This window comes from Sus scrofa, chromosome 13, assembly GCF_000003025.6.
Source record: "Sus scrofa isolate TJ Tabasco breed Duroc chromosome 13, Sscrofa11.1, whole genome shotgun sequence".
Lineage (NCBI taxonomy): Eukaryota > Metazoa > Chordata > Mammalia > Artiodactyla > Suidae > Sus > Sus scrofa.
The window spans coordinates 47,122,610-47,148,976 of NC_010455.5; the positions used below are offsets into that span (position 1 = coordinate 47,122,610).

Consider the following 26,367-nt stretch of genomic DNA (forward strand, 5'->3'; position numbering starts at 1 on the left):
ATACTAAGTCTTCAAAATCTGGTGTATGTTTTATACAGATAGCATATTTTGAGGCAGCCCGGCCACCACAGAAATGCTCCAATGGTTACGTGTGACTAGTGGCTACCAAAGTGCAAATCCCAACTCTAGATGTTAAGTTCCTTTTCCTTCAGGATACTGTTGCTGCTCTCTGGCTGGTATCATTTTTTTTTTTTTTTTTTTTGTCTTTTTGCCATTTCTTGGGCCGCTCTCGCGGCATATGGAGGCTCCCAGGCTAGGGGTCGAATCGGAGCTGTAGCTGCCAGCCTACGCCAGAGCCACAGCAACGCGGGATCAGAGCTGCGTCTGCAACCTACACCACAGCTCATGGCAACGCCGGATCCTTAACCCACTGAGCAAGGCCAGGGATCGAACTCTCAACCTCATGGTTCCTAGTCGGATTCGTTAACCACTGCGCCCCAGGCTGGTATCATTTAAAATCTTAAAACTGATCTGAAAATGTCTTCAAACCAATAATGACATCACTTTCATTATTCTTGATTTCAAAAGCATGCTTCTTGCAAGGCAGTTAAATGAAGTCATGTTATAACGTGAGTTATAGTTGAGTAAAACATACCTAACTTGTCTGTATTATTTGATAATAATACATATGTTCCTGTGACCTTGGACTAGAACACATTTCACTGAATATCATCAACTTTCTTAAGCTATTTATGGTGGGATTTCTTATTGATGGCAAGGGCAGTATGTGCTGACTGCAAGGTTTTTTGAAACAGCTATGCCAGTATCAACAACCACGAAGGACAAACAAATGAACATCAACAGAAAAGAGGCTGGAACAGGAGCAAGTTCAAGTGCATTTACCTTGTCATTGTAATTGCACCCCTGCGGTCTAGCTCTTAGTGTTCTAATAAATGCAACCAAGATGAAGCTTGAAAACAGGACTCTGTAAGAATGTAATGTTCAGCCAACTTGTTTATTTTATTTATTTATTTATTTATTATATATACATTTTTTGGGGGGGTCCTTTTTCTTTTTTTCCTAGGGCTGCACCCGCAGCACATGGAGGTTCTCAGGCTAGGGGTCTAATCAGAGCTGGAGCTGCCAGCCTACACCACAGCTACAGAAACGTGGGATCTGAGTCACGTCTGTGACCTACAACACAGCTCATGGCAACGCTGGATCCTTAACCCACTGAGCAAGGCCAGGGATCAAACCCACAAGATCATGGTTCCTAGTTGGATTCATTAACCACTGAGCCAAGAAGGGAACTAGTAGCCAACTTTTTAAATGACTTTTTAAAGAACTGAAAACACATTCAGGTTAGGTGGGAATTTACCAGCTAAGAGTGTTGCTTTGAAAAATCTATACCAAGAAGAGCTCTTGTCATGTTCTCCTTAAAGATAAGATTGTTGCTTCTACTAGCCTCTCAGAGGCCAAGCTGATGACCAGAATAGGAAAGCAGTTCAATGTGGAGAACTTTGCACAGTGAGAGGGGTGTGAAGTTCAAAGCTAGACGGAACATAAAATAATTAACACATCACTGAGCATCCAGACTCAGACATTCTCTACCCCCATTTCCATTTTCGACAGCCCAAAAAAGCTACTTTTGCAAAAGAGAGCAAACTGGCTGAAAGCTAATTCTCTTCCTTTAGGTGGAAGGTTGGGTTCAAGTATTGCTCAGCCTACATAACGAGATATTCTGGCCCAGTTCTAACAGCTGATTCAGCAGAGACCAGCTGGAATAATGGTTTTTAGGAGACCAATCCTGGAATTGGTGAGGCCCTGAAAGCATCCTGCCAAAGTCAGCGATTTCCTCAAAATGGGGTCAAGTTATCAGAACTGAGATGCTCTATCCACAGCCCTCTTTCTTGGAGAAGGTAAAGGCTAGCCTATATACACCCACTATCCAAAAAACAGCCAAGACATAATTGGCAGCAACCTCCAGCAGAACTGAGTGATAAGCAGTGTTTAGCAAAACTGGGAAGCCATGGATTTATCTGCAATTACTTGCGAGTATTCCATTCAAGTGGCAAAAAACCTGAAGAATGAGTCATGGGTCATGGCTTTTGACTTTTGAAAAAAGCATATAAAAGCAGAAAGAAGAAAAGCAGGTGGCATCCTAAATTCTTATGCCCTCAGCCTCCCTAAAAATAAATTTGAAGCATGTGGGCAAAAAGATATCAGTAACTACAGCACTAAAATAAATGGAAAACGTCAGAGTTACAACTTAACAAACATGCCGAGATTCAGGACAGTGCCTCTCAAAACTGTATGTGTGATATTCTTGGTAATTCGAGCATAAAGAGCAGGCATGCTTTCTGTGACTCATTTATTCATTCAACCATTTTATTCATGCCTTTCATGCACTGGGTACCATACCAGACAATGGTGCTACAATGGTTAATGAGGACCTGCCTGCATAAGTTCACCTGCGTCAATGATATTGATATTTACATTAAGAGTTATTATTTGGTGAATGTGCCACTATGTGTTATGTTCTATGCAAGGCACTCATTTAAACCTAAAAATCATCAGCAATTAGGCATTGAGATCATTTTACAGATGATGGAACTGAATCTTACAGCAGTCAAATGATTTGTCATGATCAGCCAGATAGTCAATGACAGAGACAAGATGCAAGTCTAGATTTGATTCCTATCCTAAGCTTAATGTTTGAAAATAAGATCTTTATACTGTATAGCACATCTTGTTAATAACCTATAATGGAAAAGAACCTGAAAAAGAATAAAAGTATACATATAGTGTGTGTGTGTATATATATCTGAATCATGTGTATATATGTATGTGTGTATCTGAATCACTTTGCTATACACCCGAAACTAACACAATATTGTAAATCAACTATACAGCAGTTTTAAAAAATAATAGGTTTATAAATAATGTTTGAAAATATCATTTTGATATTTTAAAAAAAATCACACAAGCCAAACGTTAGCAGGACTGAGTGATAGTTTGTGCATTCCATTAAAATTTGTGGTTGAAAAACCCTCACTTTAAAAAACAAATAAAGGATACTTCACCAAAAAGACATATGGATGGTAAATACACACAGAAAAATATGTTCAACATCTTAATCATTTGGAAAATTCAAGCTAAAAATCATAATGAAATACGTCTTCACTATGTATTAGAAAGTCAGGGGGAAAAAACTTTTTTAAAATTTTACAGTAGCAAGTGCTGGTAAAGATGCCGAGCAACCACAACTCTGGGAGTGTGCAAAATGGTTCTGCTTTTTTGGAAAAGACTTTGATGGTTTCTTACGAAGTGGAACACACTTACCACACAACCCAACAATCTTACTCTGAGATATTTACCCCAACAGAGTGAAAAATCTAGGTTTACACAAAATCTCTACACTACACCTTTCATTCTTTCCCTGGGGCTCTGGATCTTGCTTTCTTTGTAAGCTCCTTTATTGGATTTATTCATAATCCCCCCAAACTGGCAATAACTCAACTGTCCTTCAGCTAGTGAATGGATAAACACACTGTGGTACATCCATGCAATGAAATACTATGCAGCAAGAAAAAGGAATACATCTGAGACACTCACCAACAGAGATGAACCTGAAATCTCATTTGTTAAGTGAAAGAGGCTAAATCCAAAAGCTTCATGCTTTATGATTCCATTTATATGACATTCAGAAAAAGGAAAAATTATTAAGGACTGAAAACAGATGCAGTTGCCGAGGGGTGAAGGAAGAAATTAATAACAAAAGGGTAAGAGGAGAATTTTGGGGGATGTCAGAACTATTCCGTATCTTGAATGAAATGGTAGTTACAAAACCGTATGCATTTGAAAAACTCCGAGAACTGCATAGCCAAAAGAGCAAACCATATTGTAAGTAAATTCTAAACAGTGAATAAAATTCATTGCAAAAAATTATGACTTTAACATGAGAAATCAAACACCTTTCAAAGACGCATTCAATACGTAGAACTCATTTAAATTACAACCATCTCAAATTACAAGTAGTTTTCCTAATGACAATAATGTTGGAACATCTATCTTTTCCAACTGACAAGTAACTGACTTTTTTTCTTTTAACACCTTCTCTCTGGTTGGCAAGCAGAACAGTTCCCTCCAGTAGCTTCACTCTCAATGCTGGAAAATGCAAAAACATGGCACAGGGGTACTTCTGGGATGGGGAAGCAGGTTTCTCAGCCTGTAATAAGTCACAAGAGCTGCTGTGGCTAATGTATGGCTTTGCAGGGGAGAAAGTGCCATGAAGCTGTAATTTTCCAAAGGCTTACTGGTTTCCCATTAGGGGAGATGCATCATAAGAATAACCTAGTCAACTGCCCTGGAAGTTTCCATCCTCATCTACTGCTGGGTAAGTGCCTTGCTATCAAAGTCATAGTTAGTTTCTCTTGACATATTTTACCATTCCCCAATAAGATATCCTTGGGCCCCAGAGTCTCTCTTTACCTTGATGTGTTGTTGTTGTTGTTGTTTTACTGTCTGTGGAATATTAGCGAAACGCCCATCCCACTTTTTTGCATGACATATTATAACACAAAGAAACCAAGCAGGGAGTTCTCATTGTGGCTCAGAGGGTTAGGAACCAGACATAGTGTCCATGAGGATGAGGGTTCGATCCCTGGCCTCACTCAATGGGTTAAGGATCTGATGATGCCACAAGCTGTGGCAAAGGTTGTGGATACAGCTTGGATCTGGTGATGCCATGGCTGTGGTGTAGGCCAACAGCTGTAGCTCCAATTTGACCCCTAGCCTGGGAACTTCCATATGCCACAGGTGCAGTTGTAAAAAAAAGAGAGAAAGAAATCAAGCAGAAGCACTCCAAAGGCAAGTACTTTTATGAAGTGTCTGTCAGGCCAGAGCAGAGCAGTGTTGGGAGAGCGACGCTCTCAGATCTAAATTTCTGGACACACATGTAGTTCCCTCCCTGGGGCTTGAGAACTATTCTCCTGCTTTCCTTGGAGGCTCCTTTCATGAACAGCCCCAAAGCTCTGGCTCATCTGCCTACCAAAGACTGGTTAAAAACCTATATTACAAGTAATTCAAAGCATGAAATGAAAATTGATGCTTTCAACTCCTGTAATGATGAAAACGGGAAGCTGCCAGAGACTCCGTGTTCCTTCATTTTCCATGTCAGTTTCCAAGAATACAGACAGCAATATGTTGTATGAGAACAGAATGGAAGCCGAGTGAAGCATCTCTCCCTAAATTTGACCCCATTAAGGCAGACCTTTTACAGTAAAACACAAGTCTGGTAGTGTCGTATGAAGAGCAAAACAAAACCAAAAACCTTCAAAATAGACACTCGGCAGAGTAAAGATGACAAGCCGACTCCCTGTATACAAAAGTACATTAAAACAATGAACTACTAGGCTCTTGAATGGAAACAAAATCACACTGTCCAATCTGAACAACACAGATGAAAGCCTTATCACTGTTGGTGAGATGGGTGGTTCAAGTTCTGCCTCTACACAGTTTAAACATAGGTAAAACAAGAGAGCTGAGCTAGAATACCATCTCAGAGTTGCTTGAAATATTATGCTCTAAAGTTTTAGGAATTATAAAAGCATAGACGGTAACATATTTTCTTTCTCTATTAAAATGTAAGTTCCTGAGGGCAATCATTGTACCCTTGATAACCAGGACATATACAATATGTTCAAAATTGCATGTCTGGGGGATGATACTAGAGGTAGGATAAGTTTGCTTTGCTCCATCATTTGACCATCAGATTCCATAAATATGAAATACATACCTATACATCTAAATTGGGATGTCACGGTAGAACTGGTAGGCACACATAAATGCATGAGACATGAAACTTAGCCTTGAACTTATGTTCCAGATAGGGAAATGAGAAATGTTAACCTGAGAAAAGAACCATATCAGCAGTAAAGGGTTTCCAGTGATACTATCTAAGGGTTCAGAGCAGAGGTAGGTCAGAGTGGACAGCGGGGATTCTGCAGAGAAGGCTTTCTCAAGTGCATGGACATGAAGTCAATCCTTGACTGGTCAAGAAAGATGAAAAATGGCAGAGAAAGGGACTCTTTCCAGAGCAGGATATTATACAGGGGCATCGAGATAAGGTATTTCTGAACGTTTATGTATTAACAAGATAGCATGAAAACAGGTTCAAACTTGCCAAACACCCAGGCTCATTCACCCCATATTCTGCTGGACAGCTCCACTGAGATGTCCCTTATGACCTTTCACTCTGCCTGGGATCTTTCTTCTCAGGACCCTGCACACCATCTTGGATGCTTCTCTTTCCACATCTCCCATTCTATCATTCACCAAGGTCTCTCTCCTGAATATCTCTTGTGTCTCCCCTCCTCCTGTGCCCCCACTTAAGCTTTCACTTTGACCATAGATTCCCTGCTGCCCCCCCCCCCCCCCCGTATTAACTACATCCCCTAATCCAAGGGTTGACAAACTTCTTCTACAAAGGGCCAGACAGCAAAGAGTTCAGCTTTGGAGGCCATATGGTCTTGGATTCAGCTCCTCAACAGTGGCACTGAAGCACGAAAGCAGCCATAAACAAAACATAAACATATGACTGTGTCCCAGTAAAAGGTCTTTAACAAAAACAGGCAGTGGCCTGAGGACTGGAGTTTGACGACCCCTCTCTTAGATGTCTGCCAGAGTGGTTTTCCAAAAATACAAATAAGACCATGTTATTCCCCAACCTAAATTCTTCCAAGACTCCCACTGCCCTCAGGATAAGTTCCAGGCTCCCTGGCAGGACATACAAGGGCCTTTGTGTCTCTCCCCTTGCCGGTCCCTCACAACTCTTACGACGGCACATTCAAGAATCAATGACTTGATGCTTCCCAGAAACACAAGCTTCTCATGCCACGATTTCCACAAGTTTGAGTGCTCTTCCTGGAATGTTTCCTCTCAAGCATCTGGCAAACTCATGTCTATCCTTCAAACTCATAACCAGTGTCTCTTCTATGTAATCTTCCCTGAACTAGGGACAGAATTCAGGCCATTGTCCTCATTCCCCAAGAACCTTTACATGTATCTTTTAGAGCCCATGTGACATTGGCCTATCATTGGCTGTACATGTCTCCCACCACGACCAACTCCAGTGGACCCTCCATGAGGATAAAGGCTGTGTTTTGTGTATCTTTGTACCCTTTGGCCCCAACATACTATCTAGGACACAGCTATGCCATAGCAACTGTTTGATTGGTCAAAAGAAACCACAGAAACTCAAACTTTGGTGCTCATGTAAACTTGGATAACTGTAAAGAAATCAGAATCCACTCAATGCTCTCACTACCTTGGGGATGCCAATGATTTGAATTCAATACTCGCTACTGAAAGTTGTCCAAATGTCAGAAGGAACCATTCTTTCTCAGGATGATATAGTTCAAAATTTCCCCTTTTAAAAAGAGACGTACTTTAAAACTGCTACTTAGCTATCTCCCCATTAGCCTTTAATTAGCTGCTTGAACAATGCTGAATATGTTACATTCTCTTGCAGGGAGCTAAGTCCTCAAGCAATTAGTTTGTCCTATCAAGTATGACCTGCATCACCATTGTGCAAACCTTCACAGAGCAGGGACAATTCCTATGTCTTCCAAAGCTAGACAGAGCTCTGGAGGCCAGAGGACCCTGAGTTCATGGGAAAAGGCTATAAAAAGTCTTTGACCTATCAAAGTGGCAAAATTTTAAGTTTATACTAAGTTTGGTGAGGATGAAGGGAAATGAATACTCCTGTACATACTAATAGGAATGCAAAATATACAATTCTTTTGGTAGAATAATTTGGAAGGACCTGTGTATCCTAAAAAGCACACACGCTTAAACTCAGTGATGCCACCTTCAGTATAACCTATATTAGGATTCACAGTGGGGCACCCTGGTGTATGCGCAAAAATGCTCCTTTTCAGCACTGTTTCTCACATTCCAACACTGGGAATGATGATGGAAATCATGTGCAGTGATGTTCTCCATGAATTCCACACACCACACCCACTGCATTCCTGACAGCCCACTTCCAAGTCTAATAAACCTCTCCAACTCACTAAGTCCAAAATGAAACTCCAGATCTTAAACCAAAAGATGGCACAGCCTCAGCTCTCCCTACCCAGCCAAAAGCAGCTCCATCCTATAAGGTGTTTGGTTTACAAGAACCTTGTAATCATTCTCTCACACATCCCTCATCTCATTCATTTCATCCATCAGGCAATTGTTTGGGGTACACTTTCAAAATATATCCAACATCTTTTTTTTTTCTTTTTTAGGGCTGCACCTGAGGCGTATGATGGAAGTTCCCAGGCTAGGGGTTGAATCGGAGGTGCAGCTGCTAGCCTATACCACATCCATAGCATCACCAGATTTAAGCCGCATCTGCGACCTACACCACAGCTCATGGCAATGCCGGATCCTTAACACACTGAGCAAGGCCAGGGATCGAACCTGCAACCTCATGGTTCCTAGTCGGATTCATTAACCACTGCGCCATGACGGGAACTCCTCTCCCTTACATCCTGACCTCTCCTTCCACAGTTCTAGCCATTGTTCTATTCTAGTCACTCTTGCCACAATGCAGCTACCCCTTCTGCCACAGGGCCCTTGCACAGGGCTTCATACTCCTGGCAAAGGGCATCTATAATTTACCCAGATACACACATGGCTCCTTTCTTCACTCATTCAAATTTCTCCTTAAATGATACTTTCCCAGTGAAGTCTACCCTGAAAACCCTATTTAAAATAGCAATATGCCCCCTCCAGAGTCTTGACCACCTTACTCTGCTGTTTCCCCTCCCCCACATTACTTTCTAATATACAAAATTATTTAGTACATCTACAGCTGACTGTCTGTCTCCTGGACTAGAACTGCTTGAGTAATCTTTATCTCCTTTGGTCACTAATACCTCAAGCACCCAGAACAGTTCCTAACATAAAGGTTGTTTAACACATATATGCTGAATGAATAAATACAGCTTTTGTGAGAACAAAATGAACCAGCCCTAGCAAATGGTCATCTAATAAGTGCAGGTTGCAGTTATTAAAAAGAATGAAGCAAGCATATACATACTAGTAGAGGAAGTTGGGAATTGTAATGGCAATAGGAAAAACAAAGCTGTACTAGTGTGCAAAGATAATTACTAGAGCATTTTTAGTAATACTGAAAAAAAAAGAACAGAAACAATCTGAATAGAAAAAAATCTAAACAATCTCAAATCTAAGCCATCTAATCTCATCTCTCCATCCCAAGTAATAATTAGTTAAATAATACCAACCCTCAAGTCCATACTTTGGATACCAGGTAGTTGTTACCAAAAATTAGGTAGGAATAATTGTTTTATCATATTAAGATATCTATTTCAGAATTCCCTTGTGGCTCAGTAGTTTAAGGATTTGGCGTTGTCACTGCTGTGGCAAAGGTTTGAACCCTGACCCAAGAACTTACGCATGCCACGGACAGGTACAGCCAAAAAAAAGGGAAAAAGGTATTAAAAAAAAATATATATATATATACATATAAAATCTCTATTTCAGGTAGAAAAAAGTGATTTATTATTTGAACAGGACGTGGAATGTGATACCATTTACTTTGAAAGACAAAAGAGAAAAAAGGTACTATACATATTAATGAGAAAAGGATTAGAAGAAACCAAATTTATAAATACATAAACTTTTTTATATTTAAAAAATATGTTTTAAAAATATTGGAGTTCCCGTCATGGTGCAGCAGCAACGAATCCAACTAGGAAACATGAGGTGGGCTCGATCCCTGGCCTCACTCAGTGGGTTAAGGATCTGGCATTGCCATGAGCTGTGGTGTAGGTCACAGATGTGGCTCAGATCCTGAGTTGCTATGGCTGTGGTGTAGGCCAGCAGCTGTAGCTCCGTTAGACCCTAAGCCTGGGAACCTCCTTATGCTGCGGATGTGGCACTAAAAAGCAAATAAATAAATAAATGAATAAATAAAAAATAAATAAATGTTATTTTTGAGAAGTGGGGCTGTGGAGGGAGTAAGAGCTCGTGTGTAATTTTACACAGCATCGTTTCACTATGCAGCAATTATGTAAAGCTTGGTTTTACCAACCATAGTAATTTTTAGGAACAAACTTCTCACAGCTGAAAGATTTCTTTTTAACTAATCATTTCAACCTTATTCCCTATTCCCTGATCTTATTAGGTCTAAATTAACATGAATTCTAACACGAACTCCAGGAGGGTAGGGGGATTTTATCTACTTTAGTCACTGCGTTTGGTCCTTCATACCCAAGAAGTGCCTGCCACACAGTAGGTACTCAAATTTTTATAAAGTAAGTTAGTTCTAATATGAGATCACCTCCAGGTAAAAATATAAGCAACAAATGAAAAGGTTCAAAAAGGTACCAAAAAGAGTTCCCGTTGCAGCGCAACAGGATTGGCAGCATCTCTGGAGCACTGGGACAAGGTTCAATCCCCAGCCCCACAGAGTGGGCTAAGGATCTGGTGCTGTTATAACATAGGCCCAACTGCAGCTTGGATCTGATCCTTGGCCCAGAAACTCCATATGCAGTTCAAACAAAAAAACAAAAAAGTACGAAAAAGAAAGGACAAAGACTTCAATAATCTAGAATAGTAAACCTCAAAATAAGGAGTTATTCATTATATACATTTCTGCTTCCTTTTCAGGTCTCTATTACAATGTATTATGTATTTTTTAAGCAATTATGTATTTTTTAAGCAATTCTCTTTGGCATTCCTCCACAATTAATCAGAAAATTATGGCACTTCCTATCTTACAGGAAAGATATTTCATATGGTTGTTGTCCAATCTGTAGATTCCCACTGATCTAATCCTCACTGTGGCAAAGAAATATATCCAGTGCAATAATTCACATTCAAAGCCTACAAGAGTGGGACAGATCATGGGAAAAGGAGATTCTTTAATTAGGAAATCAGCTCAGTACTTGAGATCAATTCAACAGTGAGTAGAATCGAAATGCGTATTTCCAAGAGAACTACAGGAAAAACTAACTGGTTTGTGGGAAGGAATATATGTCATTAAAAACAAGGAAAAAGGAGTTCCCTTTGCGGCTCAGTGGTTTAAGGACCTGACACAGACTACATTAGGATGTGGGTTTGATTCCTGGCCTTGCGCAGTGGGTTATGGATCCGGTGCTGCTGTGGCTGTGGTGTAGCCTGGCAGCTGCAGCTCCGATTCAACCCCTAGCTCAGGAACTTCTGTATGCCACAGGTGTGGCCACAAAAAGGAAAAAAAGAGAGAGAGAGAAAATAGTGTTTATAGTGTTTCCACTTTCTACTTTTAAAATGCTGTTTCATGGAGTTGTGCTTTCTTGCTTCATTTTGCTAAGAGTAGCTCCACTCTAGAAAATAACTGAAACTTCTTAACAATGACCTGTCCAAGTTCTCAATGAATCTACTCATTCAGCTCTTTCTTGAACACAGGTTATGAGCTAAATAAGCACTGGGCCTAGGATTGGATTAGAGAAAGAGAAATAGAGGACACCCCCTCAAACTTGCTGAGCCTCAAAATAGAGTTATGTGCATTTTGCTTTTTCACTGCCCTTTCAGGTCAGATAATCACAAATGTCAATAGGTTAAAAATCTTTTCATTCAAGAACTTTCAGCCTCATAATTCATCTTTAAGCCCAAGAACTCTTTTACTCTCATGCTTAAGATCTGCTCAAACATCTTAGCAAAAATTAGGTAATATTTCCCCATTCCATTTTTACTCAAATCTGACAGCCTATTAAAACTCAAACCGGGGAGTTCTCGTCGTGGCGCAGTGGTTAACGAATCCGACTAGGAACCATGAGGTTGAGGGTTCGGTCCCTGCCCTTGCTCAGTGGGTTAATGATCCGGCGTTGCTGTGAGCTGTGGTGTAGGTTGCAGATGCGGCTCGGATCCCGCGTTGCTGTGGCTCTGGCGTAGGCCGGTGGCTACAGCTCCGATTGGACCCCTAGCCTGGGAACCTCCATATGCCGCGGGAGCAGCCCAAGAAATAGCAACAACAACAACAACAACAACAACAACAACAAAAAGACAAAAAGACAAAAGACAAAAAAAAAAAAAAAAACTCAAACGGATGTCAACCTCATTGAAAGAAGGTATAAATATCAGCAACAGCAGCTTTGGAACTGTATGGGGGAAAAAAAAAAAACCCAAACATCAACTCAACAGATTACTGGAGAGTGAATGGGTTTTTATCAATATGGAACCACATATCAGATAGTGAAATATCACACTATTGCAGAAGCATTGTGTGGTAATAACTTTCCTGGCCACGGCCACCCTCAATTGATCATGCAGTTGTGCTAGAGACTCCCCCTCCCCACAAGGGCAAGGATTTATCATCAAGACCCAAAAGCAAACAAAGGCCTGCAAGATCTCTGCACTCAGTGTTTATAATACTTTCAAAGCCTAAAAGTCACCCAGAGCCGACATGCTGTCAGAAACAGCCATCAGTAGAGTTAATGATTTAATGGTTGGAATTGCTGTCTCTTCTTCCCACCAGCCTTCTCAAAACATGCTCCGACAGTTTTTCTAGTGCCAGAGGGTGTCAGTATGACTGCGAGGGATGTGCTTACATTCAAATATTTGGGGTCTGATTATCAACATAAAAACACTTTTTTAAAAAAAAGAACAAATATGCTGAGAAAATGGTGATTACCAAGCTAACTGGATTTGGCCATGAAATACAGTTGCCAAGAAAAGAAATACTTGGGCTATATTGATGTAGGGAGGGTGTCTTGTGATTTAGCTTTTTCTAATCCTGTAGTTTCTGTTTACTTTTCCCTTTAGATACCTTTTACCTTTAGTTACAGGTGCTTCCCAAATTCTTTTCCCTATAGCAACTCTAATAAGCCAGCATCATGGATCTATATACTTACTGGGATCATTAAATCAGCAATCTGTTGGTATCACATCACCTGCTTTATGCGTCAGAGCACAGGGTCACACAGAAATCATAATTCAATTTTTCAATCACTGATGTCACTTAATCATGGTGATTGGCTCCTTTGTGAATATGGAGATCTCTCTCTTTCCCCTTTTTCCTCTCCTCTACACACATCCACATGCTAAGAGAGAATGGAAAACAGGGGAAGAGAAGGACTGCCTCGTCAGAAGCCGCTGCTACCTGTGTCTTAGTAATATCAGTTATTGTCATAGCTTCTGTGGTGCCTTTAATGCATGGGCATAATTTCTTGTACTTAAGAATGTCAAAGATCTATAGCACTTGGTCCCCAAAACAGTCCTAGTTATCTGGAAAAAATACACTGGGTTGAGGTGGTCCTTTGTTTTAATGAAACGGTTATCTTTAAGCTTTTAGAGAACCGTGAGACATACCATTGAACATATCACAAACTGCTCCTTCTGACCACAGTTAACTTAAAAGGCAGAGAGAATCTGGTCTCCCCTGAGGGAGGTCTCATGATAAACTCAACTGGCCATATTTTTGCTCAGCACAGACCAGCAGGTAAGACTCAAGTCCAAAGGTAATAGTAGACACATTCAGGAGCTATAAGTAAGTGAAAAGAACAAACTGATCTCACTTCTCTTCATTACATGCACAAGTCCAAATACATAGTTTTTTTAGTGTCGCCACAGAAATACAGCACAGGAAAGAAACTACATAGGGATGCAAATGAGTAGCCTTCAGTTAATTAGATGGGGTCCTGTGGGGTGGAGGTTAGAGAACAGTATCCTAAGAGGGATCTTTTGCCTCTGGCACATCCCCTTTTCCCAAAACAGAAGAGGAAAGACATTGGGAGGCAAAAGCAGACTGCTTCTGTTTGCTCAGTTGAGAAATGGAGGAATCAAGTCTCTGTTGATAGCATTAATCTGCTAAAGCTTTCAACAGCGCTATAATTCATTGGCAAGTGATGAGCTGCGTCTTGTTAATGAGTTCCTTGCAAGTTAAATCAGGAAAAGAACCTAAGAGCTTAGCCAATCAATACTTGAGGGCTTCCAAAGTTATCAAAAGACACCAATTTTCAGACAGTAAAAGCCTTACAGGTGATAAAAGACAAGCTTTTCCCAACTAGGAAAGGCATTTATTTTCCCAAAACCAGAAAGACAATATGTTAGTCTTGGGACAACCGAGTGCATATACATGGGTTCATGTGCATTGTGGATATATCTACACTTAAATATTTTTAATATAAAAAGTCTCAATGACCTCATGCAAAAGCTTCCCCAACGAATATGTCTGAACCTTTGGAAAGCGGTGAATACTTATTCAAGAGGAGTAGTAGAACAAATAAACAAATAGACAACAACAAAAACCAGCAAGGCTTTTTTTTTTTTTTTTTTTTTTTTTGGTCAGCACACTCTCATAAGTAGTATCCTAAATAATTCTCAATTGACAAAGCCTGAGCATAGCAAACTCTAGGAAAGAGAAAAGGACACTACATCCTTCCTAATCCTTATAAATATGCCACATATACCCTCAAATAATTTGGCTCAGACACAAATCCACTCCCTTTGTGTTGGAGGCAAAGTCTGTTTTCCAACACCAGGGACATGACATCTTCCTTGCACACTCCACTGCTGCCTGGTACTTGGGTCAGAAAGACTTAGGTCTTGGGAAGGGACAGCCTTCATGCCTCTTCAAAAAAAAAAAACAAACCAGCTTCCCTGGCTTGGCCCACTCAAAAGAACCAGCTAGGGAGAAGAGCTTTTCAGCTCCCAAGCACTCCACAAGCCAGAGACTCTAGATTCTGCTATTTTCTGCTTGCCCACAGACATGCATATCTTACCTAGAGGAGACAGCGGTGCTCTGATACACACATGTTAATTTCCAGGAAGGAAACTTAAAAAGCCGTCTGCACCGGTACTCTCTTTCATTTAAAAATGGGGAAAAAACGGGAGAAGGGGATGGCAGCTCTTTCCTCCTTTATTTTCCCTGGGGAGCTTGCAAAGCCCTCCAAAGTGCAAAGGCATTTGCCCACCGCGCCCGCGAGAAGTAGCCCCCCCGCCCCCCGCCTTCTCCAGCCTGGGCGCCGGAACAATGCAGCAACATACATTTCCCAACACCTGCTGGAGCCTATTAATATGCACGAAGACGTATTGATTTTCCCCTCATCCCTTCCCCTGCCCTCCACACTGAGCAGGCTTTCATCTCCTCCTTTACCATCCATCAGGAACTCATTTCGGCGGCCCCCACCCCCTCCCACCACCGGTCCCCATTCAGCCGAGCCCCTCGCTCGAAAGCCCCGGCTGACGAGCACACTTTGGAATGCACTTCATTAAAATTGAGCTGCCCGATTCCAACCTGCAATGCGGAGGAGGCAATACAAAGCGCGCGCCACACTTCCTCCAGCATCCCCTTCAAAAGCCCCATTGTTCGCCAGGCATCTGCTCCAGAGCCCGGCCTCTCCCTACCCACTGACCCCTGATTTTTTTTTCCCCCTCTCTCCCCCTCCCCCGTCCACCCTTCGCGGCCAAAGGGGCCTGCCGGGTGAATTAGAACGCAGCCGCAGCCATCTGGCCCTCCCAAGCTGGCCCGGTTTCTCCCTGCCCCTCCTCCCTGGTCCACACTCCACACACGGCATCTTCACCTCCATGGATGTTCCCACAACCAAAGCTCAAACCTCCGGCGGCTGGGCGCCTCTGCCACCGCCTGCCTGTGCCCAGGCTTCCTCCCGCCGCGGAGCGTTCGAATCCAGAGGTGGACAGAGGGCGGCGGGGGCGGAGAGGGGACGATCATGGACCACTTGTACTTGCCTGCAAACCCCAGCCCAATCGCCAAGCTTAATCCTTCCCTTTGTGAGCCTGAGACAGCCTCCCACCACGCTGGTCCTCGGCTCTGCAGCGGCTGGAAAGAGAGGCGGGGGTTGCGGGGGGGTGGGATCCGAACCCCTTCCTAGGCGAGCTGGGGGCCCCTCGGCCACCTGACCACCGAGAGGTTTTGCGAGGGAAGGAGGCGCTGGCGGCAGGAGCAGCTGACGGCGCGAGAAGGGAGAGAAGATGCCCAAGCTTGCGCCTTTTATATTACTGGCGACATTTCTAACACATGACAACAATTTCCATCTGTATTTAAGCCGGGAGTGTGAAAAAAGAGCATTACATCACAGAGCCCGGGTTCCTAGAGGCTGCCGGATATCTAGGCCAGGGGGATTAGGGCCGCACCTGCGGAGCGGGCGGGAGTGGAGCGAGGCGGTCACCACCTCTCCTGCCAGGCATGTCAGGTCCCCCGAGCCCGCCCGCTAGGTCCTGGGGAAGCCCCCGGCCGAGGAAAGGCGGGAAATGGGGCTGCTCCATTTGCAAGAGGCAGGAGGCTGGGCCGATGCGTGGGTGGAGGCAGGGAAGGTGGTGATTTTCTGTTAGGGGTGTAACCCAGACTCCCAAGAGGAGGGGTAGAGGACTTCTAGGAGCTTTTAGGTGGGACCCACTTTTGCCCTTCTGCCTCTTCCCCAACTCTGGAGGGAATTTCAAAGATAGTAACTCTGATGTTTGAAATAATAGTTTTCCTGTGAGTTAGAAAGGTGCATGGAGCTGCTTAGAATATTAATTTGTGAAATCTACTTTCAAGGAACAGCCACTTCAAGAATTAAGGGTAGACAGAGGTTCAGAATCAAGCTGTTTCTTTACTGCTTATCTCTATGTCATTTGCATGTACTCTAAAAGAATCTGTAGGAGCCTCATGGATAGTATTATCTCTATTCTGTTTTGGATGAGGCATTCCCTCCCCTATCTCCCACCCTCTTCAAGGAGAAAACTTTACTGAAAGACCTCTGGTTCTAAAGAGGTTTTTTCTCTGTTGTCAAATGGTCAGTCCTGGGAACTGCTGACGCCCTTCCTTATAAGGTGAGAACTCCCACAGACTGTCAAAGGTGGGGAGTCAGTCCTCAGCCTTTTTCCTAATCCAGGTGTTAGAGAGCCTGGGGCAACCATCCTCCAAGAATTCATTACTCATTTCAGCCTGGGGGAGATAAGGAGGCAGGAGGAATGTTCAGAGGGGCAAATGACATGAAAATAAGAAAAGGGAGGGAGGGAGGAAGCAAGGGACATTTCTCTTCCTGGGGGTTAGGGAGGACAAGGACCATGCAGAACCTAGATTCAATATGGGTGGAGGACCAGATGTCATAGGATGGTAAAGCAGGATGAAGGAGGAAAAGGTGATGGGGCAGCAGAGCCTTTCAAATTGCAAGGTAACTGAGATCTTGCCCTCAGATGCAGTGTCAGCTGGATTTCACAGCAGAGGAGAAAACAATGTGTGTTCCTTCAATATTTGCTATTCAGTAAACAGTTGATGTGTGCACATACATCTTGATATCTGTTCCCTGAATGAACCAGGATGTGGAGGGACTCCATTTCTAAAACTCCTTGTCCTTCTGGTCAGTTATGACCATCAAAAGACTCGACTCTGGACTCTGAAGTCAAGTGGGTTCTAGCCCCATTTCTCTACATTTGTACTGGGGGGACTGCATAATTTACTTGTGAGGACTGCATCTGCTTCTTCACATGTGAAAGGTATAGAAACTATCTCCTTGTGAGGATAACATATACCAGGTGCCTGGCGCAGTCGACCACATGTAAAGGGAGCTTACTAAATGTTGCCTAGCATTGTTATTATGACTTCATGTAAAATGTCCCCCCAAAAGTCAAAGCTGCCAATCCTCTACTTCTGTGGACACGTGCAAACTGGAACAGCTTGCAGGGCTTAGCAAAAGGCAGACACCAGCATCCTGAATGTCACTCAACCTGTCAGAAAAAGTGAACAAGATGCCTTGGAAGAAAAACAGTTTGGGCTGCTTCATTCTTGTTTCACATCTACTTTAGGAAGATGGAAAGGCCTTATAAGCTGAATATAAAGTATTAGCTTACATTTTTGATTTTCAAAAAAACTTAAGGGGATGGTTTCCTTATCAACCATGTACATAATACATGTGAACATTTACATCATTTCCCGTCTCCATCATCATCAAGAAAAAACAAAAAGAGACAAGATTCTGCATAAAACTTTCAAAAGTCTTTAGCTATACCCTAATGCTGAAAAATGGAATTTGTGTGTTATTAGTTTTCCACAAGAAAATGATTGTGCACTACAAATTAAATTGCTCTTTTGCAAGGAAGCTGCTTGGAGACTGCACCAATGGGAACAAAAATACAAAAGCTATTCTCTTTATGAAAGAAAGAAGGGAACTTTTATTCAATAAGTATTCAAGGATGTAGCTTTCCAATCTTCACCAGAGAGCGAAAAATAGCCCTCATTTGGTTTGGAAATATCCCTAACAGTAACAAATTATTTTCAATCAGAGTCCCCAAAGGCCAGGTTTCTCTATGTATAAATGAAGCACAAGGCAAAGATTCCATGAAAATCTACTTGGTTTTTTATCAAGTACACACTTGATCTCCAAAACGGAGGGTTTCTGAGCTTGTGTGGCCTCAAGCATAAACCAGGAGAGGTGCTTAATTGCATTTCCTTTGAATTCTCTTTTGTCACACACCCCAAATTAAAAACAAAAGGTCCTGGGCCAGCCTTCCCTCCTGGGTACCTGACTTAAGGTCAAACTATGCCCGGTCTTGAGGGCACAGGGAGTGGCAATGAAATGCAGATACTTCTTTACTACAGTTTTTAACAAACAACTGAAAGGGCCAAGAATTTCCTTCACTGATTGTGTTCAAAGGAATTACAGAAATGATTAGGAATCAAACCAATTAAATGTTGTAGGAAAGTGACCACTTGGGAGGTAAGAGAATGCAGTAGTTACTAGAGTGGCACTTGGGGCCAGACTAACTGGGGTCAGAACCTACCTCTGGCTCTCTCTTGGTATAATCATTGGGTAAGAGACTCCACCTTGCTACACTTCCACTTTCTTATCGGTGAAATGGGAATAAAGAGTTCCTGCCACACAGGATTGTTATGAAAACTAGGTGATATCATAGTTTCTGACTTACTTCACTTAGTGTGATAATCTCTAGTTGCATCCATGTTGCTGCAAATGGCATTATTTCATTCTTTTTTATGGCTGAGTAGCATTCCACTGTATATATGTACCGCATGGAAGAGAATGACTTTCATAAGTCAAAGACAAATGGCATATTACTTAGCTTCGAGTATTTATCAACCCAAAGAGATGGGTATTTTCATTATAATAACCTTTGGTTTCCACCATTAAATATATACGTATATCAGCTTGAGATGGTATTTTTCCAGCTGGATTTTAACTTGAATTGCCACAAAAGTGTAAAGAAGACACCCTTTTATGAAGAAACAACTGCACTGACAATTCTCTGGATTTTGTTAGCCAATAGGGGAATCAAACAGCAAATGGGAATTTCCTATGAATTGCCACAGAGTTTCTATGACTGTAAATTTCAATAAGAAGTAGAAATAGGGCAGACATGGAACATTTACCTTAAAGTGTCACAAGTCTAACATTACTACTCTTCAGGTCATGAAAGCTGACCATCTTCTTGGATGGGACTCAAATAAGTTTTTTTTACAGGTTTGCCAAGGAAATGCAGGAAAAGCAAGCTGCCGGCTAGGCTATTTCCCCTGAAAATGGCTCATGCAATGCAAATATGAAATTTAAGATAGCTACTGAGAAAAGAATGACCCTTCAATGGCATTGTCAAAGATGAAAGTTCCAGGAAGTTCAGACTTTTATTGCACAATGGATGTTGTCAAAATTGACTATGTTTGTATGACCAGATCTCTCCACAAATGATCTGTTTTACAAGACCACCTCCCTCCCTCCTTAAAACTGTGTAATGCATGTTGACACCAGTATCACCTTTGTGTCTTTTGACTCTTGCTGGCCTCAGGACACAGGTTAGGACTCCCAACAATATAGGTACCCTGTGCATGTTACAACTTTTTACCACAATCACATACCAGCCAAATGAGCTTCTGAATAAATTCTGAATGAATACGTAAAGAGGGCATGAAATACAGATTGATACTGTGCTTCTTGGGGGCCATGCACCATTGCAGGGAATTCTTATCTTCTTAGAGATACATGAAGACTTGGTGCTGAAAGCCCAAGAGTCAGCAATAAAAGAAAAACAAGCCTTTGGAGGCCAACCAGACCTGTCCAGGGTGCCTATCCTACCTTTAGAGCATGCTAAAGAGATTTCAGCAGCTCTCAGAGTTAATGAAGAGGAAGGAATGAGTAAGTTTACAGTAGGCACCATTCGAATGTGCCCAGCAGTGAGCCTTAGGTCAGTAAATTATAAGTGGTCCAGCTTGGCCTCGGTGGTGGGTTAGTTATATGGCAGACTTATCTGTAATTTCTCTAATTAACATCAAGCATTGTAGGAGAAGAATTACAGATACCAAACTGCAAGAAAGGCCATTTCCATCCCCAACTCAGAGAAGAGATCAAGCAAGTTCTACTGTGCATCAGTGTGGTTAGGTTGAAAGATCCCCCCCTCCTCCTCTGCATCACTCCTTGCTGCTTGCTAAACAGTTGTCATGGAAATAGAGTATACATGGCTACTCATCAGAACATGGATCTATTTCTGCATTTTGAGCACCTATAACCTGCCAAGGCCTCTCTTGGTGCTTTTCATGCATTGTGTCAATGTAATTCTTCTATTGCGACAATATTATGGTCCTGATTTTATATATTAGGAAACCTCAGGGAAGTAATGGGCCTCTTAGTCTCCTGAAAGCTGAAGGAGCCTGCTTCTCCAAGCAGTTCCCTTGAAACCAGTTCTGGTCAATGCTGATATGGGTGTTTAAGCATTTTTTTTTTTTTTTTTTTTTTTTTTTTTTTTTTTTTTTTTTTTTTTTTTTTTTTTTCTGAGCATCCTTTATATCTGTTTGGCCTGATGTTATGGGTGTTTAAGGCATTTTTCAATAACTATCTGTGCCAGTATGATATGTTTCCCCTTCTGATTTCTATATATTTTAAAAATATATAATCTATCACAGTAATATGGTTTGAGATGCCTAGGTCATCTCCAGCGTACATGAATCTGGTGTCAAAGGGGCATCCTACGCTAGTTCCTCCCAAAGCAGGGGATTCTTTACCCCTTTCTGGTCTTCCCACCTCCCACTGTAGGTCACACTGCCCCGAGACACTATTGCCTCTGCCCAGAAGCAACTTCTCAACTGGGCTGGCAACAAGTCTTTTAACAGAAGTGGTCCATCGAGCATCTTCAAAACTATCCCCAGAAGCCCCATCACTAGCTCTATCACCATGACCATGATCATCCCAGCACCCTCCAGATGTGAAGTGCTCACAAGAGACCAAGACTATGCTAAGCCTCCAGGCAACCCTTTAAGGGAGGTATTGCAAATGAAGAAATCAAGTCTCAAGAAACTAGCTGACAAGGAAGAAGAGAAAATAAAAGACACGCTCCCCACCACTACCCGGGGGGGCACATTTCTTTAATTGGGTCCCACATCTGCATTTTATCTTATTCTTTCCTTTTTGGAAACTCTCTTCTGCTTCTCATTTGCCCCAGTTGTAAGCACAAAATTCTTAGGAGAAAAGATTCTACTTCTAGTGTTCCTTTGTAAGAGATCAATCACTTTGGCCTACTGTGTATTAGGCATGTGGCCACTGTCTTTCCTTTTGTACTACAAGTATTTGAAAAAAAGAAGAAGATCACATTGGGAAAGAGAAAGAAAGGTATTAGAATATGTTAATGGCCCATTCATCTGATATCAGAATAGCCTTTTTTTTCCCCACACTTTAGACACTATTTATCCATGGCTTCCCAGTGCCTAGAAACCACAGCTACTAATTAACATATACCTCTTCAGGTCATCCTCACCACAACCTATAGAACATGTATTATTGGCCCCATCCCATAGACGATGCACAGAAAAGGGAGGCAAGCTGTCCAAGCACAGCTAATAAGCAGCAGAGTCAGGACTTAAAACCCAGCTCTCTCTCTCTGAATCAGCAGAAAAAGACCAACTACCCAAATAAAAAGAAAAATGGGAAAATATTTCAATAGGTATGTCACAAAAGAATTCTACAGGAGTTCCCATTGTGGCACAGCAGAAAAGAATCCAGCTAGGAACTATGAGGTTGCAGGTTTGATCCCTGGCCTTGCTCAGTGGGTTAAGGATTTGGCGATGCTGTGAGCTGTGGTGTAGATTGCAGACTCAACTCAGACGCTGCATTGCTGTGGCGCAGGCCAGCAGCTGTAGCTCCAATGGACCCCTAGCCTGGGAACCTCCATATGCTGCGGGTGTGGCCCTAAAAAGCAAAAAATAAAAATAAAAAAAAGAAGGTCTACAGACAATAATATTTGAAAGGATGTTTAATATCATTCTACATCAGAAAAATGCTAATTCAAATCACAATGAGAGACCACTGGACATCCACCAGGCACGATGACCAAAAGTCAGAAAGACTAACAAATGCAAGTGTTGGTGAAGGATGAGGAGCAACTGAAACTCTCACGCTGGGTTTTAAGTCCTGACTCTGCTGCTAGTACAGATTGATACAGTCATTTTGGAAACTGGCAGTACCTGTTGCAGCTGAGTTGTTTTTGCCTATACACACCCTCACTGTAATCCAATAACCCTGCTCCTAGGTGGGAAGTCAGTACCTACATCCACTTACATAAGAATGTTCCCAGCAGGAGCTAAAAACTGGAGACAGCTTAAATCAACAGAAGAATGGTTAAAGATGGTGGTCCATTCCTACAATGCCAAACTACATACCAACAATAACAACAATCAAACTGCTATGACGTGCAAACAATATGGGTGAATTTCACAGAAGTCATGTTCACAAAAGCAGTTAGAACAAAATAGTACATACCATATGATTCCATTTATATGAAACTGAAGAACAGGTAGGAGTTCCCTTGTAGCACAGCAGGTTAATGATCAGGTGTTGTCACTGCAACAGCTGGGGTAATTGCTGTGGCATGGGTTTGATCCCTGACCCAAGAACTTCCACATGCGCTAGTGCAGCCAAAAAAAAAAAAAAAAAAAAAAGAAGTGTTCTATATATTGATCCCGGTAACAGTTACATGGACGTGTGTGGGTGTTACCTGTGCACATATGGATAAAAATTTAACAAGCCATGCACCTGAGATTTATGCAACTTATTATGTGTGGTGGAAGAAAAGGAAAGAAAGAGAGGAAAAGAGGAAACAAAGGGAGGGATGGAGAGTAGGAGGGAGAAACGAAGAGAGAATAGGAGAAAGAAAGCTGACGTGCCATGACAAGCAAGACCCCTAAAGGAAACAACATAAATTAAAAAAAAAGCAAGTATTATATCAAGTTATTTTTTTAACTGCTCTGTATTCTTAAAAGATGCTATATTTTACTTAGTTGTATCTGACAATTTGCTTCTCAGTTTGTAAACAAGCCATATCTACAATGAGAAGGTACAAAATTTCCCCAAAGGATCCCAGATGGCAGTGAATTTGCCTGGGGTGTCTGATTCCAGCATAATGAAGCAGGCGGCCAATGGGAGGACTACACTGAGCAGCAAACTTTAAATTCAATAGAACCTATATTAGCTGCAAACTTCTATCCACTGGTGCAAAAACCTGTAGACTCCCATACTCAGCTATATTCATGCACCAAACTATCAGAACTCAGGCCAAATATCAGTTCCTCTGATGGTTTTATATGATGTCTCCTTTTCAAGTCATATCAGACATATATTCTTTATCTACAACCCAGGCAACATTTTTTCCCAAAATTCCACTGAAATCAATGTGAGGCTTCCTGCCCCTGCCCTCCAATCACTATGTGATGATGAGACTATACAAAATCATTTAGAGACAGAAATAAGGTAAGTGCATCCCTCAAACCAAGTGATGATGAAAACTAAGAACACGGAAGTTGTAACTCTTGACAATTCTGTAAGGTCTGCTTGTAATGATCCTATGAGATGGGAAAGGAGAAAAATGTCAAGTTCATTTATGTACAGCAACTACAATTAGAAAGCCAAAGTAATAAACCTTTCAAGAGTGCTAACCTTGAAAATTACTTCATTTCCAGTATAACCAAAATCAGTCTCCCTTTTCAAAGCAAAGCACTTAAGATAATAGTATGGCTTCACTTCTAAAAGGCTGGTCAGGAGAGGAGAGAAGTCCCTCCTGGAAACATGGCAGCCTCAGAAGAAATGGTCCAAGGAATAGTTTTCCTTCTGATGACAGGAGTGTGAGAAGGCTGTGCCCTATTACAGCTGGGATTCTGGTCAGGTCATCTTGCTTGTGTAGATGGTCCCTTGAATCACTGTCACATACCCTACTTTTGCTTCTTCCATTAACAAGCAACTGAACATGGATCTGACACAGCCAAGCCTTAAGCCTTGGTCCAGAGAGTCATCCCATAGCATCTCAAATCTACTAAGGGTGCCAAGAAGGGGAAGGGGCAAGAAGGTCTATTTTTCAAAAGTCTTAAATTTAGACTTTTGTTACCATCAAATAAAGTTATGTCTACAGTTATAAAGATACATTAAAAGGAATGAAAAGTATTTGAACTTGGGAGTCTATTACTGGACCGGACTGCCTTGAGTTCATGTTTTACATATCTTGCAATTAGTGAACAGCCCAATTATACCGCATTGCTATATGTATGTTAAAAGCATTAATTGGGAGTTCCGTCGTGGCACAGTGGTTAACGAATCCGACTAGGAACCATGAGGTTGCGGGTTCGGTCCCTGTCCTGCTCAGTGGGTTAACGATCCGGCGTTGCCGTGAGCTGTGGTGTAGGTCGCAGACATTGCTCGGATCCCTCGTTGCTGTAGCCCTGGCGTAGGCTGGCAGCTACAGCTCCGATTAGACCCCTAGCCTGGGAACCTCCATATGCCGTGGGAGCGGCCCAAGAAATGGCAAAAAAAAAAAAAAGAAAAAAAAAGACCAAAAAAAAAAAAAAAAGCATTAATTATATGCAAACATTAAAACCATGTCCTATCTTTTGCTGTAGCACTGGTTTTTCTTGTTGTTTTTTAGATATTTCAGGAGACTCAATAAATGGTCTATCCTTAAGGGATCCTTAGGAGAAATCACCAGCCCCAAGGACTACATTATCTTGGGACTGGGCCTGGGAGATTAGGTTGCTTAATGAGCCTATTATACTCCTAATAAACAAACTCCTTTTTAAAGAGGAATTAAGCCTAGAGATGTTAAACAGAGTCACTACAATCACATGGGGAGACACTTCCTGATCCTCCTGCTGCTCCTCCTTTCCCCTATCCGTTGATATTTATTTCACTTCCTGGTCACACCGATTCACTGGTCTCAAGACTGAGCTTGGTGCCTGTCCTTGTACGTCATATAGTCCTGGGCTTGCACTACCGTGGGATTTATCTTCCTCTCTCAGAGCTGCCTCTTGTTTGGTATGGTGGTTGCCCACTGTACTACGCACTCCCTGAGAGCAAGAAAGTTTACCCCTGAGTGTACCTCTATCACTGTATCTGCTCACAGTGGTTTTCAATAGCTGTTTGTTGAATGGACAGATAGATGGACTTCATGGAGAGTGGCTGGGTGAGTAGATGGATCAACTGACTGAAAGAAGGATAAATGAAAAAAATACAAGTTCCTACCCCCAAAGATCCAATTTTAGTATTGTCTCAAACTTTTACGGAGCTGTATTAGGAATGGAAAGATCTTGGAATTGGATTGGATTAGGATTCTGGTGTAGCCGGTAGCCATTATCCTCACTGGAGGAAGGTTCAATTTCACCATGACTGAGACATGCACTCCCAAGTGAATGGTAATTTGGTTCTGTCTTTCAGGCGAGCTGAATATCTCCTACTGGAACTCAGCCGCTGCAGAAAGCCAGACAATCAGGGTGCTGCCTGCCACGAAGGCACCATTCACATAGATTACACATTGAATAGGGCCCCCTGGAGTTGTAGAATATGGTGGCCTTGATGAGATCCAAGACGCAATTATCTTAGAAAGAACAACAAAAGATATCTCCTCCCCTTCTCTAAAAAAGAAATATGCTTAATTACTGATTCTTTTTCCTTTTTTTTTTTTCAATGTTCTCTAAAGCTATAAATAGTAGGCAATGAGACACTGGCTAAGAGTGAAATTTCTAGAACAAGACAACACAGCTCTACCACTTATTTGCTGTGACATCTTGGGCAAGTTATTTAACCTTTTTGTTCCTCAATTTCCTTGAATGTGGAGAATAATATACATTCAGGACCAGTGTGAGGAGTAAATGAGTTATTTATACTAATACAGGATAAAACCAAGCACATGGGAAGGGTTCAATATATGTAGGTAATTATGATGATTATTGTTCTCTTAGAATCCCATTAGCAGATATTAGGATCCATTTAAAATAATTTACCCTAGTTTATTTACTAAATATATTCAGTGTGTATGTAAGTATCTATATACACAGATGTACACATACCTAGTCTGAGCAAAGAAAATGTGTCTACTAGTGGAAACTTTAGTATCCATGTGGACTGCCTGAGTTCCAGCAGTATTCCACAACTACGAGACAGGTTATTAACCTTGTTA

At 41.8% G+C, this 26,367-nt stretch overlaps 1 protein-coding gene across 25 annotated transcripts in view; it reads right to left on the bottom strand.

The window, feature by feature from the left end:
• The window catches only part of MAGI1 (membrane associated guanylate kinase, WW and PDZ domain containing 1), a 671,626-nt gene that overhangs the window by 226,095 nt on the left and 419,164 nt on the right, over positions 1-26,367 (bottom strand). Inside the window, exon 1 of one of the 25 annotated variants that reach the window (XM_021070807.1) lies at positions 15,682-20,673. The exons of 23 other annotated variants lie outside the window; for them this stretch is intronic. The gene's annotated coding sequence lies outside the window, so the exon portion shown is untranslated. Of the gene's footprint in view, positions 1-15,229; positions 15,449-15,681; positions 20,674-26,367 lie in introns of those variants that run through there. One more of the 25 variants, XM_021070811.1, reaches the window with a different exon arrangement.